The sequence below is a fragment of the Triticum urartu genome, chromosome 2 (assembly GCF_003073215.2).
Source record: "Triticum urartu cultivar G1812 chromosome 2, Tu2.1, whole genome shotgun sequence".
Taxonomy (NCBI): Eukaryota; Viridiplantae; Streptophyta; class Magnoliopsida; order Poales; family Poaceae; genus Triticum; species Triticum urartu.
This window is the reverse complement of record NC_053023.1, coordinates 145311-161877: the sequence shown is the minus strand read 5'-3', so window position 1 is coordinate 161877 and position 16567 is coordinate 145311. Positions and strand designations below refer to the sequence as shown.

At 46.0% G+C, this 16567-nt stretch overlaps 1 pseudogene; it reads right to left on the bottom strand.

The window, feature by feature from the left end:
* Positions 1-566: 566 nt before the first annotated feature.
* On the bottom strand, positions 567-2953 carry LOC125540540 (annotated as a pseudogene).
* Between the last annotated feature and the right edge of the window lie 13614 nt (positions 2954-16567).

Sequence of the window (16567 nt, the reverse complement as noted above, 5' to 3'; positions counted from 1 at the left end):
TTTTTAGTCCCCAATTGTCGGTAGTGAGGTGATGGAGCTGTCGTTGGCATGGAATAAGTCCTTCATGCCTCTTCCTTCTCATGATGGTACCTTTTGACAATGTTTGGAAGCGTGTGTCCCAGATCTGGTTCTCCAGATTGTTTTTTTTCCTTTTTGCAGATTTGTCTTGGTGCCTTTGTTCTACGAAATGAATGGGGCGCATGTGTTTCTCCTGCTCTAGTTCCGACCGACGAAGGTTGGCCAGTTTCAGTATCAACCGGGAGCGTGTTCCCCGACTCCGTCTAGCCGTGTTCCCCGACTCCGTCTAGCCGGGCCAGGTGCGTTATACAAGCCATCTTCAATGCCTTCTTATCCGGAGCGGCGATTTTCTATGCAGATTGATGTTGCAAGAATCTTATGGTCTATATCAATGACTAATTCTAGGCGTAACTTTTACAAGCTATTGGGATTAAACAAGTTTACTACGCTAAGAAGGAAACCCAGATGTGACGACGAGTATTGAGTACTACGCTTTGTCTATGGATGCAAGAGGAAGAATACTTCGACACCCCAAAAAATTAGTTGTATTTGTATATTTTTATAAAGTTGTTTTTTAGAGATTTCTGCGAAGTTGCTATTCTAAGGGTTCATGTTACTATTATATAGCATTTGGCATTTTCAAAGAAAAAAAATCCATACATAAACCAAAGCATGCATGTTCGGTCCTCCCTCCCCCTCAATTGATAGTGGGGTCAACAACATGCCCCGCGAACATGATCGCACCTGACACCTCCTCGATGACAAAGAAGGCAAAAGGATGGTCAGCAACGAAGGCCACACACCGCGACAGCGGAGGTAGGGCACTAGTCGTGCTACACGTAATCATCACAGTGGCAGCCGCGGCCTCGGTGCCTTCCTCGTTCACCTCGATGACGGCTTGGTGGATCACTTCCTGTAGAGCCAGCCTCCTCCTTCCCCCCGTCCCGTCCTCAACCACATCAGATAGGTCCGCCTTCCCTGGCTCTAAAGCCTCCTTGAGCCCCATGTCGCAGAGAATGTCGTTCATAGTCATGTCAAAGCTGACCTTGAATGTAGGCAGCCGGAAGTCGTCAACCTCGACGTCGCTCCTCGGCAGGTGCTTGCGCAAAAAGTCAGGGTCACAGGCAATCTGGTTGGCCAACCAACACAGCCCATCACGCGCGTCGGGGAGGAAGACACACATTGAGTAGACCGGCTGTGGCTGCGACTGCGCGGGCAAGGGGCGGCCTTGCTCGTAGCGCAGCTGGAGCACCTTGAAGCCATTGTGCCACGCGATTCTTTGCCTACCGAAGCCACGCATGAAGGGCGTGTCGATGGCGGTGTTGTCAAGACGGTGAAACAGATGGCGTTCCTCGTCGAATGGCATGTTCCACTTTCCCTTGAAGTACATGGCGTTGACAAGCACCAGGTCGGTGAGGTGGGACAACACGTCACGGCCAATCAGGGTGGGGATGAGGTCGTTCATCAACGCCGCCACCCATGCGTTGATCTGCTCCTTTGCCTCCTCCGGCTGCACGTACATAACGATAATCATCATATATCTACATGCCACAATCAATCATAATAGAATACTATTAATTGTGTTGCACATCGTTGTGCTAAAGCAGCTCTTCAACTAGAGAGTGTTGTAAATTACTCTAATATAATCTCTGGTTTTCTAAGCTGCAATTTGCTCTCAGATGCATTGCCACTGAATGAATAAAATGCCGAGAGGAGCTTCAAAAAATCATATATCTACATGCCACACATCTCAGAGTGTGCAAAACCGAACCGAAAAACCAAAACCAAACAAAAAATCAAACCAAATTGCATTTTTGGATTTTTTTTTCAGGTTTCGGTTTCAGTTTTGAAATATGAAAACCATTTGCGTTTCGATTTTTTCCATTAGAAAGCGAATACTGTTTGGTTAAACCGAATTAACCAATCGAAACTGATGTTTTTTGTGTTCAAAAGCGTAACGAGGTGCTATAGTTCAATATTTTCTAACCCATTAGTGCTTCAGTTTACATGATTAGCCTGACTACTTATCCAATGTCTCTTCTTTATCCTTTTCTACTTGTTTCTTTTCTCATTATTGATATATATCATGTATTTACACATGAAAAAGTTATCTGTTTGCCAAAAAATTCATGTCAACCTTGGTTAATTTGGTCATTCATTACCGAAACCAAACTGAAAGTGAAGGGCTATTACTGAATCCGAACCATATCTATGTATGAAACCATATAATCCAAAGTATAAAAACCGTAGAAATCATAAACCGTATAAATCGAACCGAACAAAAAAATAACGAATGCACACGACATATCGATCACTTCCGGGGTCCGGCCGCTATTCACTGACCTGCTTGTGGAAGTTAACGGGGCGGATGACGGACTCGTACCACTCGGTGGCGACGTCGCGGTAGGCGGGGCGGAGGGGCACGGTGGCGTCGTGCCACACGCTGCACCCGAAGCTGATGTGCGGGCCGCCCGTCTGGGACCGGTCGGCGAGGGCCTGCCGGGCCAGCGTGCAGACGTGGAAGGTGTGGACGTCCCGCGAAGGCACCCCTAGGACGCCGAGCAGCTCGTCGAGGGTGCGCTCGCGCGCGCCGGTGGCCCACAGCGAGAGCGCCGCGTAGAGGCACAGCGGCGAGAAGACCAGGTTGCCGCTCCTGTCGCGCCAGCGGCGAGGCGCTTGTTCAGGCGGAGGGTGAAGGCCTGCAGGCTGTCGCGGGCAGCGGCGCGCCCGGCCTCCTCCCACTGGGCTATGGCGGCGCGCTCGTCCTCGACCCATTGGGCTAGGTCGTCGGCGTGATCGACCTCGGATTTGGGCAACATGCCGAGCCTCTGGGCTATGGCGGCGTGATCGTCGTCAGCCCCCGGGCAGAGCCATCGGGCTAGCATCTTGAGGCAGCGGCGAGGGAACTCCTTGACATGTTCCATCTTGTCCTCCGTTGACGTGTCTTGTGTTTTGATCAAGTCATGCAGTAGCACTACTCCGGTTTATAACCAGCTGACAGCATTTGCCTTGGACGTTCACACGGAAATTAATGGCGGCAGCTTTGCTTCACACGGAATGAGCGAGCAGCGTTCGCACATGATAACTCTGTTCTAACGAACTGCCTAGTACTCTCTCCCTCTCATCTCCACCATCATTTCCTTGTCCCACCCACCTGTCAGTCTGTCACAACTTGTCGTGCATTCTTCTAACAGCGCCTCTAATATTCTGCTCTCTCCACCGGGATTACTTGACGTCGAAATGAATATCTAGACATTAAATATGTCTAGATTCATCTATTTAAGCGTACCATGCCGTAAAGGCGTTCGATGAGCGTCACTGACTTCTCGTTCCATATGATGATCACTGTTCATTATTTGTAGAATCTTGAACATGGCAAATGCACGAGGGCCGTTTTTGCTTTGGGGAGCATAAGCTCCCTAATGAACAGTAAATTCAAAATAAATAGTAAAAATATTCAAAATTCTGAATATTTGGGTGTGGATGTTCATGTTAGTCTAACAAACGTGCTTGACAATTTTGTGGAGTTTACCAAACACGTTTTGTTTCAATGAAACTTGTGTTCATTTGAAGTATCACCCATTTATTTATGTGGTTAGAACCTTTTGTTTTGATTCATTTTTAACGCAATTTTACTTATAGGCAAATCACGATCTTTGGTAAAAGTAGTGAAGTGTGCATAGAGGTGAGCTCAACTGCTAGCAGATCTATTCTTTAGTTTATGTTATCACAATATAGGAAATATTTCCTACCATTTTGATGGTTTAATCATGCTCTATGAGTTTTTTTTTCAATTAGTCATTGTGTGCTAAGCATGGATGACTAATAAGGGAAAATGTTGGGGAAGATAAAAACCTCATAGCGCATGATTAAACCACCAAAATGGTAGAAAATAATTCATATATTTGATTGATTAATTGGGAAAATTACAAAGCTATTCAGTTCACATTGATAAATAGATACAATTACCATCATTAACTAAACTAACTTTTACATCTTATTTTTTATTTTGTATAACGTTACCTGCCATGAAGATATCACTTCTGCTAGTTGTCTTGGCTCCTCTGCTCCTTAGTGTCACTACTGCTGCAAGCCAGATCCCAAGCTTTAGTTGCTCGGGTGGAAACTACACAGGATCGAGGTACCAAGAAACGTTCAAGTCTTCGTTCGTGACACTGGCTTAGAAGGTGTTGACTTCTCCAAGATGTTTGCCATAGAGGCCGTCATGTGAGGAGAGGCCACATATTCCCTAGCGCAGTGCTGAGGCAACACAGACACCTCCAAGTGCAACACCTGCGTCGATGAAGCTATCCAGAAAGCATGAATTGTTTGTGTGCTCGGAAAGGAAGCAATCATCATCTACGTGCTTTGCACTCTTCAAATTTCTGGTGACATGATCAATTGGGCATCTCGACTAGGACATCCACGATTTCCGGTCGGGATGGTGCAATTGAGATACTTTTTTATACCATGAATAAAACACACGAACATACTAGCAGAGGCCAAGCAATTTAGATGAGGGGGCCAATGCCCCCCCCCCCAATGTTTGAACCAATTTATGCAAATTTTATTTATGGGAGGGATTAGATGGGAAAGCCTTTCCCCCCCTCCCAACAAATTTCATCTAGCTCCGCCACGACATACTAGTATATAATTTATTAAAAGGAACGTATCGATAAGTTTAATTTTACAACTCATATTCTGTCTTCGGCTCTTCCCCGACAGTGTGATTTTTCTTGAAGCCTTAGGTGTCAAAATGATATATGTTCCCCATTTAAGTTTTTTCCATGATTTGACAAAAAATAGGATTCTTCTCGGTATTGGACCCTAGAGGCTCAGATTAACACACTTAAAGACATGTGCTCTTCAGAGATTTTATAGTGCTAAACTTCCAGGATACGACCAGATATTAGATTGGCCTACATTATCCATAGTTTTTTTTTGGATATGTTAGTTCTTAACTGTTTTGCGCCAATGAATGTCACAGTTTATATGGAGTGCAAATGCCGAAGAGACACAAGGGTTTAAGCATATGTACATTTCTTGAACTTACTACTACTACACTCACTCATTTATTTTCTATAGGAATGAGATCATTTTCATCCGTGGTTAATTAAAGGCCCAGATTTAATAATGTATTAGTACTACTACTTACTAATCTGACAAAGATAAGGCTGGTCGTAATGGTAGTATCATAGCTAGTATCATACATGCCAACTAAACAATTTTGATGAGGTGTCATAGTATTAAATGAAGAAAGAGATGGTGTAGTATCATATTATGATACCGTATCATATTAAATGCTATACTACTTTGTGTCATGCATGGCAATAAATAAAGTACAACATGATACTAATATATGATACTATGCATTAGGGAGGTAGTATCATACACTAGTATCATATGCATGATACTAGTATATGATACTCCCCATTACAACCAGCCTAAGCTAGCACAACGTAAGAGTAAGTTCAGCAGTAACATCGAGTCCAACTCAGCAAATTTGCTTATGTGGCAATGAGTTAATGAGGAGAGAGGTGGTTTGAGTAATTTAGCTAGTTACTATAACATCACATGTCCCAATATAATATGAGTCTATAATCTAATAAATGAATCTTTACATGTTATCATAATTATGTTACTACCCACTATGAAGGTAGTAATATAGTCTAGAGATATGTGTATGTTACTAGTGTATATTACTCTCCACTGTGGCTAGTCTAACCAGCTGTCAGCATTTGCCATGGACGTTCACACGGGAATTAATGAGGGCAGCTTCACACGGAATGGGCGAGCAGCGTTCGCACATGATAACTCTGTTCTAACTAACTGCCTAGTACTACGTCTCATCTCCACCGCCATTTCCTTGTCCCACCCACCTGTCATAACTTGTCGTGCATTCTTCTAACAGCGTCTTCTCTCTCTTTTTTTTCCGGTTCTCTAACAATGTCTTCTCGACGCCTCTAATATTCTACTCCCTCCAACCGAAATTACTTGATGAAATCGATATATCAAGACCTGAAATACGCCTAGCTAGATACATCCATTCAAGCGCCAACAATCATAGTCATGATATCACACCGTGAAGGCGCTTGATGTGCATCACTGACTTCTCGTTCCATTGTAGAATCTTGAACATGGCAGATGCATGCCCTAAATCATAAATAGCACCAAGTTATTTACCATTTTACCCTTTTTTTTCTTGGAGAGGACAATAGTTCGTCAATCATCGCACATGCATGCATGTTCTACTTTGTATCAAAATCATATAAATTCGTAACTTAGCATGAGTATCTCTAATTCAAACTTTTATGGATTGTAACTTCTTTTTTTCACAGCATAGATTGTAACTTTGTTAGTGTGATCAGTGGCGGAGCCAGGATTGGAGCAAGCCCCGGGCCCAAAAAAAAAATTGTCGGGAGAGAAAAACTTAACGTCCATCAGGCTATAGCTACCTCACAAAAATACCTCAAATATGGCTCAATTGCACCAAAATCTCGGAATTTAAATGAAATGCTTTAAGATACAACAAAATGGGTGAAAACATGACAAAAACGATGAACAATACGTGATAAAAAAAAGGGGTACCAAGTCAATGGTTTGCTTCATCAGGGTCTTCCATAACCTGATAAGTGTCTTCCATAATCTGATAAAAAAAGAGTACCGAATCAATTGAACTTTTGACAGCAGCAGCAACCATAAGCAGTACTGCAGTATAGCAAATTCAAATTTATAGCAGATATGTAAAATTTTAACAACAGTAGCAGCCATTACCAGTTGGCAGTAGCTAATTAGTTAGCATAAAAATTGTTCAATACAGCAGCAACCATTACCAATCCTGGGCGGCATGATGGCGTGTCGAGCAGGGCAGCAGGCAAGTCGGCGAGTGGCGGACCTGCGGAGGGACCTAGCAGGCGAGCTGCGAGCCAGCGGAGGGACGGCCGGGGAGCGCCGGAGCGCAGTGGAGTGACCGACGAGCGGCGGCGGCGGCTGCCTCGGCGCACTGGAAGTCTGGAACTCGCGTGCAAAATTTTCCTTTTTTGATAAACACTTGCGTGCGTAGCGCGTTGGTCTCTGCATCCTGTCAGGGCGACCTGGGCTGTGCGTGTGCTACTCTAGAAATTGGTGGCCGCAATGGAGAGGCTGGCCTGGGCCCTGGCTGTGTGTTGGTCTAAGCCCCAGGCCTTATGAAAAATATGTCTAGATAATAGCTAAAAAAAAGTGCCACACCCCGGGCCTGGGGCCCAGATCCGCCCCTGAGTGTGATGCCCTTTTGTACTCAAGATTATCATCAACATAATGACCACTGGCGGTGGTGGACTTGTGATCACAGCAACGTGCACCGACAAAGGTAGACTTGCCATATGAAGCTTTTACATCACCCTAAGAGTATCTAGGGTCACATATGGCAAATTTGGCCTCTCAAACGCATGCGGACGCGTCTGGGCGTCTGTGGGCAGTGACTGGCACACCTCAAATTTTATTTGTTACATCCGGACATCTCATATTCGATTCTTATATCAATACAAAGACATGCAAACACTAGTGCAGAATCGGGAAATAGCACCGGTTCGTAAGGCCCTTTAGTGCCGGTTACATAACCGGCACTAAAGTGTGGTCACTAAAGCCCCCCCCCCCTTAGTACCGGTTCAGCACGAACCGGTGCTAAAGGGCAACCACGTGGCACGAGCCAGCTCCGGGGGCCGGGAGCCCTTTAGTACCGGTTGGTAACACTAACCGGTACTAAAATGTTTGGAGGGTTTTTGGTTTTATGATTTCTTTTTCATTTAATTTTGTGTTTTCTATTTTAATTCTTTTTCGTTTGCTGGTATTTTACGATACTACACATTGTACACGTTATGCATATATATATATACACACACACACAATTTCTAGTAGAACCAATCATATATATATATCATCAATGTCTCACAAACCACCATATTAATTCACACATACACACATGTATAGCTATATACAATTTCTCCTACATATGCATGTTGCCTTCGGAGCCAGTGGCATTAGCCTATATTGGTGCCTTTGGAGCATGTTGACTTGGTCGATGGGGGCGGTAGCGGGTAATAGTATTCTCCCTTCGGATTTATGACATGGTCGAGTAAAAATCCCGCTATTTCCTCTTGAAGTGCTTCTACGCGCTCCGTTTCTAGGAGCTTGTCCCGCACCTCTGTGAATTTTTAAGAAGAAGATCAATATGCATGTGTATTAGTTGTGTGACTAGATATCGATAATGGTGTCAAAATTGTGAATAGTGTTCTGACAAGCGTACCCATTCCTGTCTTTGAGATCTGCTCCTTTCGGACGCCATCATGCGAATGTTCTCGCAAACGCAGAATGCACACAGATCAGTCCCCTGTGCCTGCTTCAGGGCCTTTATGAGAATGGAATTTGATCAGATAATAATTAATCAAGTATGATAATTAAAAAGATAGCAGCTAGCTAGCTAGCTAGTACTACTTAATTACTTACCTTGGGTCGAAACCATTTCAGCTTTTTTTTTCCATTCGCCTTCCGTGACGCTGATGAACCTTGCCCAAGCCCTGCCCGCCGACAAAGAAAATAAATAAAGGGGCTATTAATTAAATAGTTCATATCATGAAATAACAAACTAAATAGGCCGAGATATATAGTTAATAATGATTGAAATTACCTGTTGACTATCCCAAACAAGATGTTATAGTCACTTTCTTTTTTAAGTAGTGAGTCCAGTATTTCAACTGTTCCGTCGTCAACTTTAATGATACACAAGATCCAGTGAAATCTGCATGCACACACGTTTGCATGTCTTAATTAAGCGGGCATATGTAAGCAAAAACATGTAGCTAGCTAGTAGGCAAAAACAGAGAATTTGTAGTACAAGACAGTGTGACTCACTGGAAGTTGTAAGGAAGTAGTATATCTTCATTGTATTTGAGGCGCTTCAAGAACTCTAGCATGCTGTCCTCTCCATGCTTTTCATGATATAAAATCTATTTTCCATGTGTATTCATTAACGGTGTTTGGGTCAATGAACCCAATGCCATAGCGTCCACCTTTTCTCATTTCATACATCTTCATCCTGCATAATACCACAGAAAAGAATATAGTGAGAATAATATTACAGGTAATGATTGATCAAAAGGATCACTATAGCTAGCTTGAGAGACTTAAATTACAGAAAGAAATCACTTACAGACAATAGCAACTGACTCTAGATTTGTCGAGTGCGTCTTGATTGTATAACTGAAACAGTTCAGAATACTCAACGGCCACAGCTTTCTCATGGTAGTAATGATCCTTCTTGACATACACCATGAAGGACTCTCAATCGGATCTCTTGGTAATGTCCATGTACCATTGATGCAATTCATACATTCTCGTTGGGAGCTTCTTGACATCTTCTGGCTTGACCAAAGGTTGGCCCCGGACATATTTCCATTTTATTTCCTCCTCTGTAATCACAGGCATGTCCTCGATCTCGAGGAGTTGTCCAACAGTGATCTTGAGTTCTTCAGCCTGCATTATATGCTGCTGGGTTATTACCACATCGCCCACCTCGGGAACGTAAATTGTTTGCCCACAATAATATTGAGCGCGCGTACTGTCACGTGTTGTTGGCGGCACAACAAGCGGTTCGATCGATTGCGCCTTCTGTTCTCCCAGCTGGGCAACGGTTTTCCCGCATTTTTTGACAGCTGCTTGTTGTTTGCTCGAGCTCGAGCTCGCCTCCTTCTGTAGACGTTTTCGATTTAACTTCCTGATGTGGCGCTCATAGTCTGTGTCAACAGGCTTAGGAGCTGGTGGTAGAGCCATACGAATGAAGTGGTCAACTACTTCCACAGGCACTTTCTCCCTTGGCGACGGTGGCGGTTTCGGTCCAAAATGGGCGTCGACTTCTGCCCGCACTATGGCATCGGTTTGCTCCTTGGTCCTGTCGTAAGCCCTCTCAGGAAGAGGAGTTTTAAGGTTTGGACCATATTTATATCGTTTGCCTCCACCTGTACTTCCTGTACTATGACCTCGACTCGTACCGCTACGCACCATAGCTGCGGGGTGTCTCTTCTGCGATTGCTGAGGCGGCAGAGATGGCTGACGGGGCTGAGTTGGACGAGGAGGAGTGGCCTGAGGTTGTGCCGGACTTGGAGGAGGAGTGGACGTCTGACGCTGTGTCGGACTTGGAGGAGGAGTGTGGCCTGACACTTTGCCGGACTTGGAGGAGGAGGAGTGGCCTCACGCGTTGGTGGACTTGGAGGAGCTGGAGTCTGCTGAATCGGTGGCGGACTTCGACGAGGAGTCGGGTGACGTGGTGTCGGTGGCCTTCGAAAGATGATGCAATCCTTTCTCCATAGGATCATACGATGTTTGGCCTCTCCGAGTGTGTGCTCCTTGTCACCTCCAGGAATGTCAAGCTCTAGCCCCGAATATTGGTTCACCACCTCATCAACCAAGACATGAGCATAGCCTGCTGGAATCGGGTTGCAATGGAAGGTTGCATCGGGGGAATTTGTATAAGCAACGCCGTCCGCCACCTTCAAGGATATGTTCTTAATTTTGAAGTGTAGCTCGCAGTTAGTGTTATCCATGATGTCATCCACGGGGTATCTATCCAGCATTGCGTCAAACGGGGCGGAACCCACGCTGCTTCTCGGCATGGATGGGGCGGTGGTATCCAATGCTGGATCATCAGCTAGCTGCTGCAGCTGCTGAGACCCCCTTTGCTGGCTAAGTGAGTCGATCTGCTCCTGCTGCCGCTGGAATTTGACTGCCAAGTCCGCGTGCGCTGATTCTAGGCCTTGAAGTCGTTCATAGTCCAGCCTCCTCTTCTCCTCCTCCATCTTCCTCTGCTTCTCCTCCGCAATCTTCCTTCTCGCACGGGTTCTGTAGTCGGCGTTCCAGTCTGAAAACCCCTCATACCACGGAATAGCGCCCTTGCCTCGTGTTCTTCCCGGGTGTTCAGGATTTCCCAGGGCACGCGTAAGCTCGTCGTTCTCTCTGTTGGGCTGGAACACCCCTGTTCGAGCCTCTTCTATTGCAACAATTATATTATCGTCGGCTCCGTTCAGACATGCCTTCGTCGAAACTGTGCCTGTCTTCAGGTCCAACTCCCCCCCATGCGCATAGAACCAAGTCCTGCACCTGGGGGGCCAGCTCTTAGTAACCGTAGTGACACCTGCATCCTCCATCTCTTTCTCAGACTTATCCCACTTAGGCATTGCCACCGCGTAGCCACCTAGCCCCAGCTTATGGAACTTATCCTTTTTTTGGGCATTCTTCCTGTTTATTCTCGACTGTTCCTTAGCTAATTCTGAATCCTTGAATTTCACGAAATCGTCCCAATGAGCACTTTGATTCTCTAGTGTTCCCTCGAATACTGGAGTCTTCCTTCCATCCTTGATGTACTTGTCCCATACTCTGTTCTTGTGGTTCTTGAATGCAACCGCCATCTTCCTAAGAGCGGCGTCCTTGACTTTCTCCACATCTGCATCTGTGAAATGATCTGGTAGGGTGAAATGTTCCATGAGAGTATCCCAAAGCAGTTTTTTTGTCTGTTGTCGACAAAAGTAAGATTTGGACGTGGCTTTGCTGGCTCTCTCCATTCTTGAAGGGAGATTGGGAGTAGGTCCTTCACAAGAACTCCGCACTGACGAACGAACTTGTCTGCAATCTTCTTAGGCGCTAATGGTTCACCATTAGGTCTGATTGCCTCGATATTGTACTTTACGCCCTCCTTCAACTTTTTGTTCGGGCCTCGTTTCGTCCTGTTGTCTGAAGATTTGCTCGATCCGGATGGCTGAAAGAAGAAAGATCGATTCGTTAATATATCTTCAACTCATTTAAAACATGTGATGATCACCAGATTCCTGCTTATATAAATATATATACCTCGCCGGTGTTTGTTGTTTCAGGATCAACATGTTCTTCGTCATCGTCATAATCGTAGTTCATGACTTCATCAATTCGGTCATCGCGATCGAATATCATATCATCCTCTCCGGTGTTGTTTAGAAATTCGGAGCCGTCATAATCTTCTTCATTCTGATCATCATCTGGCCCGCGTATCATATCGAACATGGTCTGTTCTCTCTCTCTGTCGGTATTGTCCGCCATAGCTTTTATTTAACTATGCCAAAAGAAATATAAAACAATTTAGTATTCAAATTACATCGTCTCGAATAATAGATATAATCTCAAATACATCGTCTCGAATAATAGATATAATCTCGAATACATCGTCTCGAATAATAGATATAATCTCGAATACATCATCTCAAATAATATATAATATTGAATAGTACATCACTGGCTAGGTAGCTAATTAAAGATCGAATACTACAGAAGAACCTAGGACACTCGCGGTTCCTGCGGCGCGGGCGGTGGACACCCAAAGAGAAGGAACCCTCACAGGATCATAGCTGAAGTGAGATCCCTGAAGAAACTGTCTGTTGGAAATATGCCCTAGAGGCAATAATAAAAGCATTATTATTATATTTCCTTGTTCATGATAATTGTCTTTATTCATGCTATAATTGTATTATCCGGAAATCATAATACATGTGTGAATAACAGACACCAACATGTCCCTAGTAAGCCTCTAGTTGACTAGCTCGTTGATCAACAGATAGTCATGGTTTCCTGACTATGGACATTGGATGTCATTGATAACGGGATCACATCATTAGGAGAATGATGTGATGGACAAGACCCAATCCTAAACATAGCATAAGATCGTATAGTTCGTTTGCTGGAGTTTTTCCAATGTCAAGTATCTTTTCCTTAGACCATGAGATCGTGTAACTCCCAGATACCGTAGGAGTGCTTTGGGTATACCAAACATCACAACGTAACTGGGTGACTATAAAGGTAGACTACGGGTATCTCCGAAAGTTGACTGTTGGGTTGACACGGATCAAGACTGGGATTTGTCACTCCATATGACGGAGAGGTATCACTGGGCCCACTCGGTAATGCATCATCATAATGAGCTCCAAAGTGACCAAGTGTCTGGGTCACCGGGATCATGCATTACGGTACGAAGTAAGTGACTTGCCGGTAACGAGATTGAACGAGGTATGGGGATACCGACGATCGGATCTCGGGCAAGTAACATACCGATTGACGAAAGGGAATTGCATACGGGGTTGATTGAATCCTCGACATCGTGGTTCATCCGATGAGATCATCGTGGAGCATGTGGGAGCCAACATGGGTATCCAGATCCCGCTGTTGGTTATTGACCGGAGAGTCGTCTCGGTCATGTCTGCTTGTCTCCCGAACCCGTAGGGTCTATACACTTAAGGTTCGGTGACGCTAGGGTTGTGAAGATATGTATATGCAGTAACCCGAATGTTGTTCGGAGTCCCGGATGAGATCCCGGACGTCACGAGGAGTTCCGGAATGGTCCGGAGGTAAGGAATTATATATAGGAAGTGCTGTTTCGGCCATCGGGACAAGTTTCGGGGTCACCGGTATTGTACCGGGACCACCGGAAGGGTCCCAGGGGTCCACCGGGTGGGGCCACCTATCCCGGGGGGCCCCATGGGCTGAAGTGGGAGGGAACCCAGCCCAAAGTGGGCTGGGGCGCCACTCCCCTAGGGCCCATGCGGCTAGGGTTGAGGGGAAACCCTAAAGGGGGCTCCCCCTTGCTTGGGGGGCAAGCCCCCCACCCCTAGGCCGCCGCCCCCCCTAGGAGATCCCATCTCCTAGGGCCGGCGCCCCCCCTAGGCACCCCTATATATAGTGGGGGAGAGGAGGGACTTCATACAACAGCCTTTGGTGCCTCCCTCTCCCCCCGTTACGTCTCTCTCTCGTAGTATAGGCGAAGCCTTGCTACTGTGACGCCCTGCATCCACCACCACGCCGTCGTGCTGCTGGATCATCATCAACCTCTCCTTCCCCCTTGCTGGATCAAGAAGGAGGAGACGTCTCCCGTCCCGTACGTGTGTTGAACGCGGAGGTGCCGTCCGTTCGGCGCTTGGTCATCGGTGATTTGGATCACGTCGTGTTCGACTACATCATCCCCGTTCTTTGAACGCTTCCGCTCGCGATCTTCAAAGGTATGTAGATGCATCCGATGACTCATTGCTAGATGAACTCATAGATGGATCTTGGTGAAACCGTAGGAAAATTTTTGTTTTCTGCAACGTTCCCCAACACTGTCAGGTATTGGAGAACCTGCCGCCCTCTAACGCAACCATGTAGCGATGGACGTGCTCGTCCTCCTCCCTGACACGGCGACGTACCACCTCCGGCGGGGCCGGCTCCCTCCGCACCGAAACTGGCCCACGCGAACGCCACCAAACGAGATCAGGGTCGACAACGGGACCCGGGGCCGGGTTCCTCATCAAGCGGCGCGCCCCTCCAGGCAGCAACTCCCAGTGCCAGCCCAGCGGAGCCCAGTCCCGGACATGGGTCAGCCGGACGTCGTCGCAGACGGGTCGACGGCGAGGATGCGGGCCGGGCATGTCGAGAAAAAATACTAGCTATATGCCCGCAAAAAGTAACATTTTTTAATGATTGGATTTTGATAACTAAAATTTCTAACATTTCTATATAACTAACATTTCTATAACATTTCTAACAATGCTATATATAACTAACATTTCTATAACATTTCTAATATTTCTATAACTAAAAAAATGAAAAATTTCTAACAATTCTAACTTTTTTATAACTATTTCTATAACTAAAAAACAGAAAAATTTCTAACATTTCTAACTATTTCTAAAAAACAGAAAAATTTCTAACAATTTCTAAAAACAGAAAAATGTGTGTGTGTGTGTGCGCTCACCGGCCGGCGAGGCGAGAGGCGGCGGGGGGCGGCGACGGGGACGGCGACGGGCGCGGCGACGACGGGGATGACGACGACGGGCCGGGACGGGGCGGGGCGGCGACGACGACGGGGACGGGGATGACGCGGGACGGGCCGGGACGGGGCGGCGGTGACGACGGGGACAACGGGGACGGGACGACGGGGCGGCGACGGGCCGGGGCGGCGACGGGCCGGGGCGGCGACGAGGGATATGGGGACGGCGGGGGCGGCGGGCGACGGTGCAGAGGAGAAGAAGCAGAGGGAGAGATGAGGAACTGACGAAATTTTGAAGTGTTTTCTTATATAGAACCAACCTTTGCTACCGGTTGGAGCCATGACCCGGTACTAAAGGGGGTCGCTTAGCCACCAACCGGTACTAAAGGTCTGTTTTGGCTAGCCCAAGCGGCGGAAAGCGACCCCCTTTAGTACCGGGTCATGGCTCCAACCGGTACTAAAGGCCCCCCCTTTAGTACCGGTTGGTGCCACGACCCGGTACTAAAGGGTGTGCGCTGCCAGGCGAGGGGCACAAAAGTTTAGTCCCACCTCGCTAGCCGAGGGGCACTCGCACCTGCTTATAAGCCCCGCCGTCGCTGCTGTCTCGAGCTCCTCTCTTAAGCAGGCCTTCTGGGCCTACCTCTTCCGCGATGCCCTGTTGGGCCTACTGGGCTAGCGGGCCTGCATCCTGGCCCAACTTGAATTTGGGTTTCTAGTCGTATGCAGGCCGCTGCGGCCCAGTAGGTGGGCTTTTTTTTTCTTATTTTTTTGCTTTATTTATTTTTGTGAATAACTTAACTTTGAAAATAGATTTTTCAGTGATTCTTTTTTCTTATGATTAATATTAGTGTGTTTTATCATTATATTCAATTTGGTAATGCTTAGGTTATTTAAAAAATAAAATGCTTTTGTAACGGATGAGTTTTCGTCCGAAACCCTGATACTTTAAAATAGATTGTCCATTTTGTACACGAAGTGCATCCAGTTTTTGCGGTAACCCTCTCTACTTTTTTGCACATGCTATGTGGGTGAAATTATGATACCATGCCAACTTTCAACCTTTTCTGAGTTCATTTGAAATGCTTTTTAATTTCAGGGTCATTTAGCTAAAAAAATCAGTAAATGCATGAAAGAATTTGCTTGCACATAAAATTTCTTCGCGTTTCAAATGCCAAAACACATAACTAGCTACACTAACTATTACAGAGATTCCCTCCTGGGTGTGAAACACAGAAGAAAGTGATGATAGTGAAGCCGATCACATCCCAGATCTTTGGGTGTGAAACTTTTTCTTCGCGTGTGTCCCTTTGCGTCGTAGCCATGGAAAATCTTTATCATTTAACGGGATGCTTGGGTCAATATTCACTGTGAATGGAGCAATTTCATCAAACTTTTCATAATCTTCTGACTTGTCTGTCTTGTCATCCACTCCCACGATGTTTCTCTTCCCAGAAAGAACTATGTGCCGCTTTGGCTCATCGTACGATGCATTCGCTTCCTTATCTTTTCTTTTTCTTGGCTTGGTAGACATGTCCTTCACATAGAAAACCTGTGCCACATCATTGGCTAGGACGAATGGTTCGTCTGCATACGCAAGATTGTTGAGATCCACTGTTGTCATTCTGTACTGCGGGTCTTCCGTTACCCCGCCTCGTGTCATATTGACCCATTTGCACCGAAACAAAGGGACCTTCAAACCACGTCGATAGTCAAGTTCCCATATGTCCTGTATATAACCATAATATATTT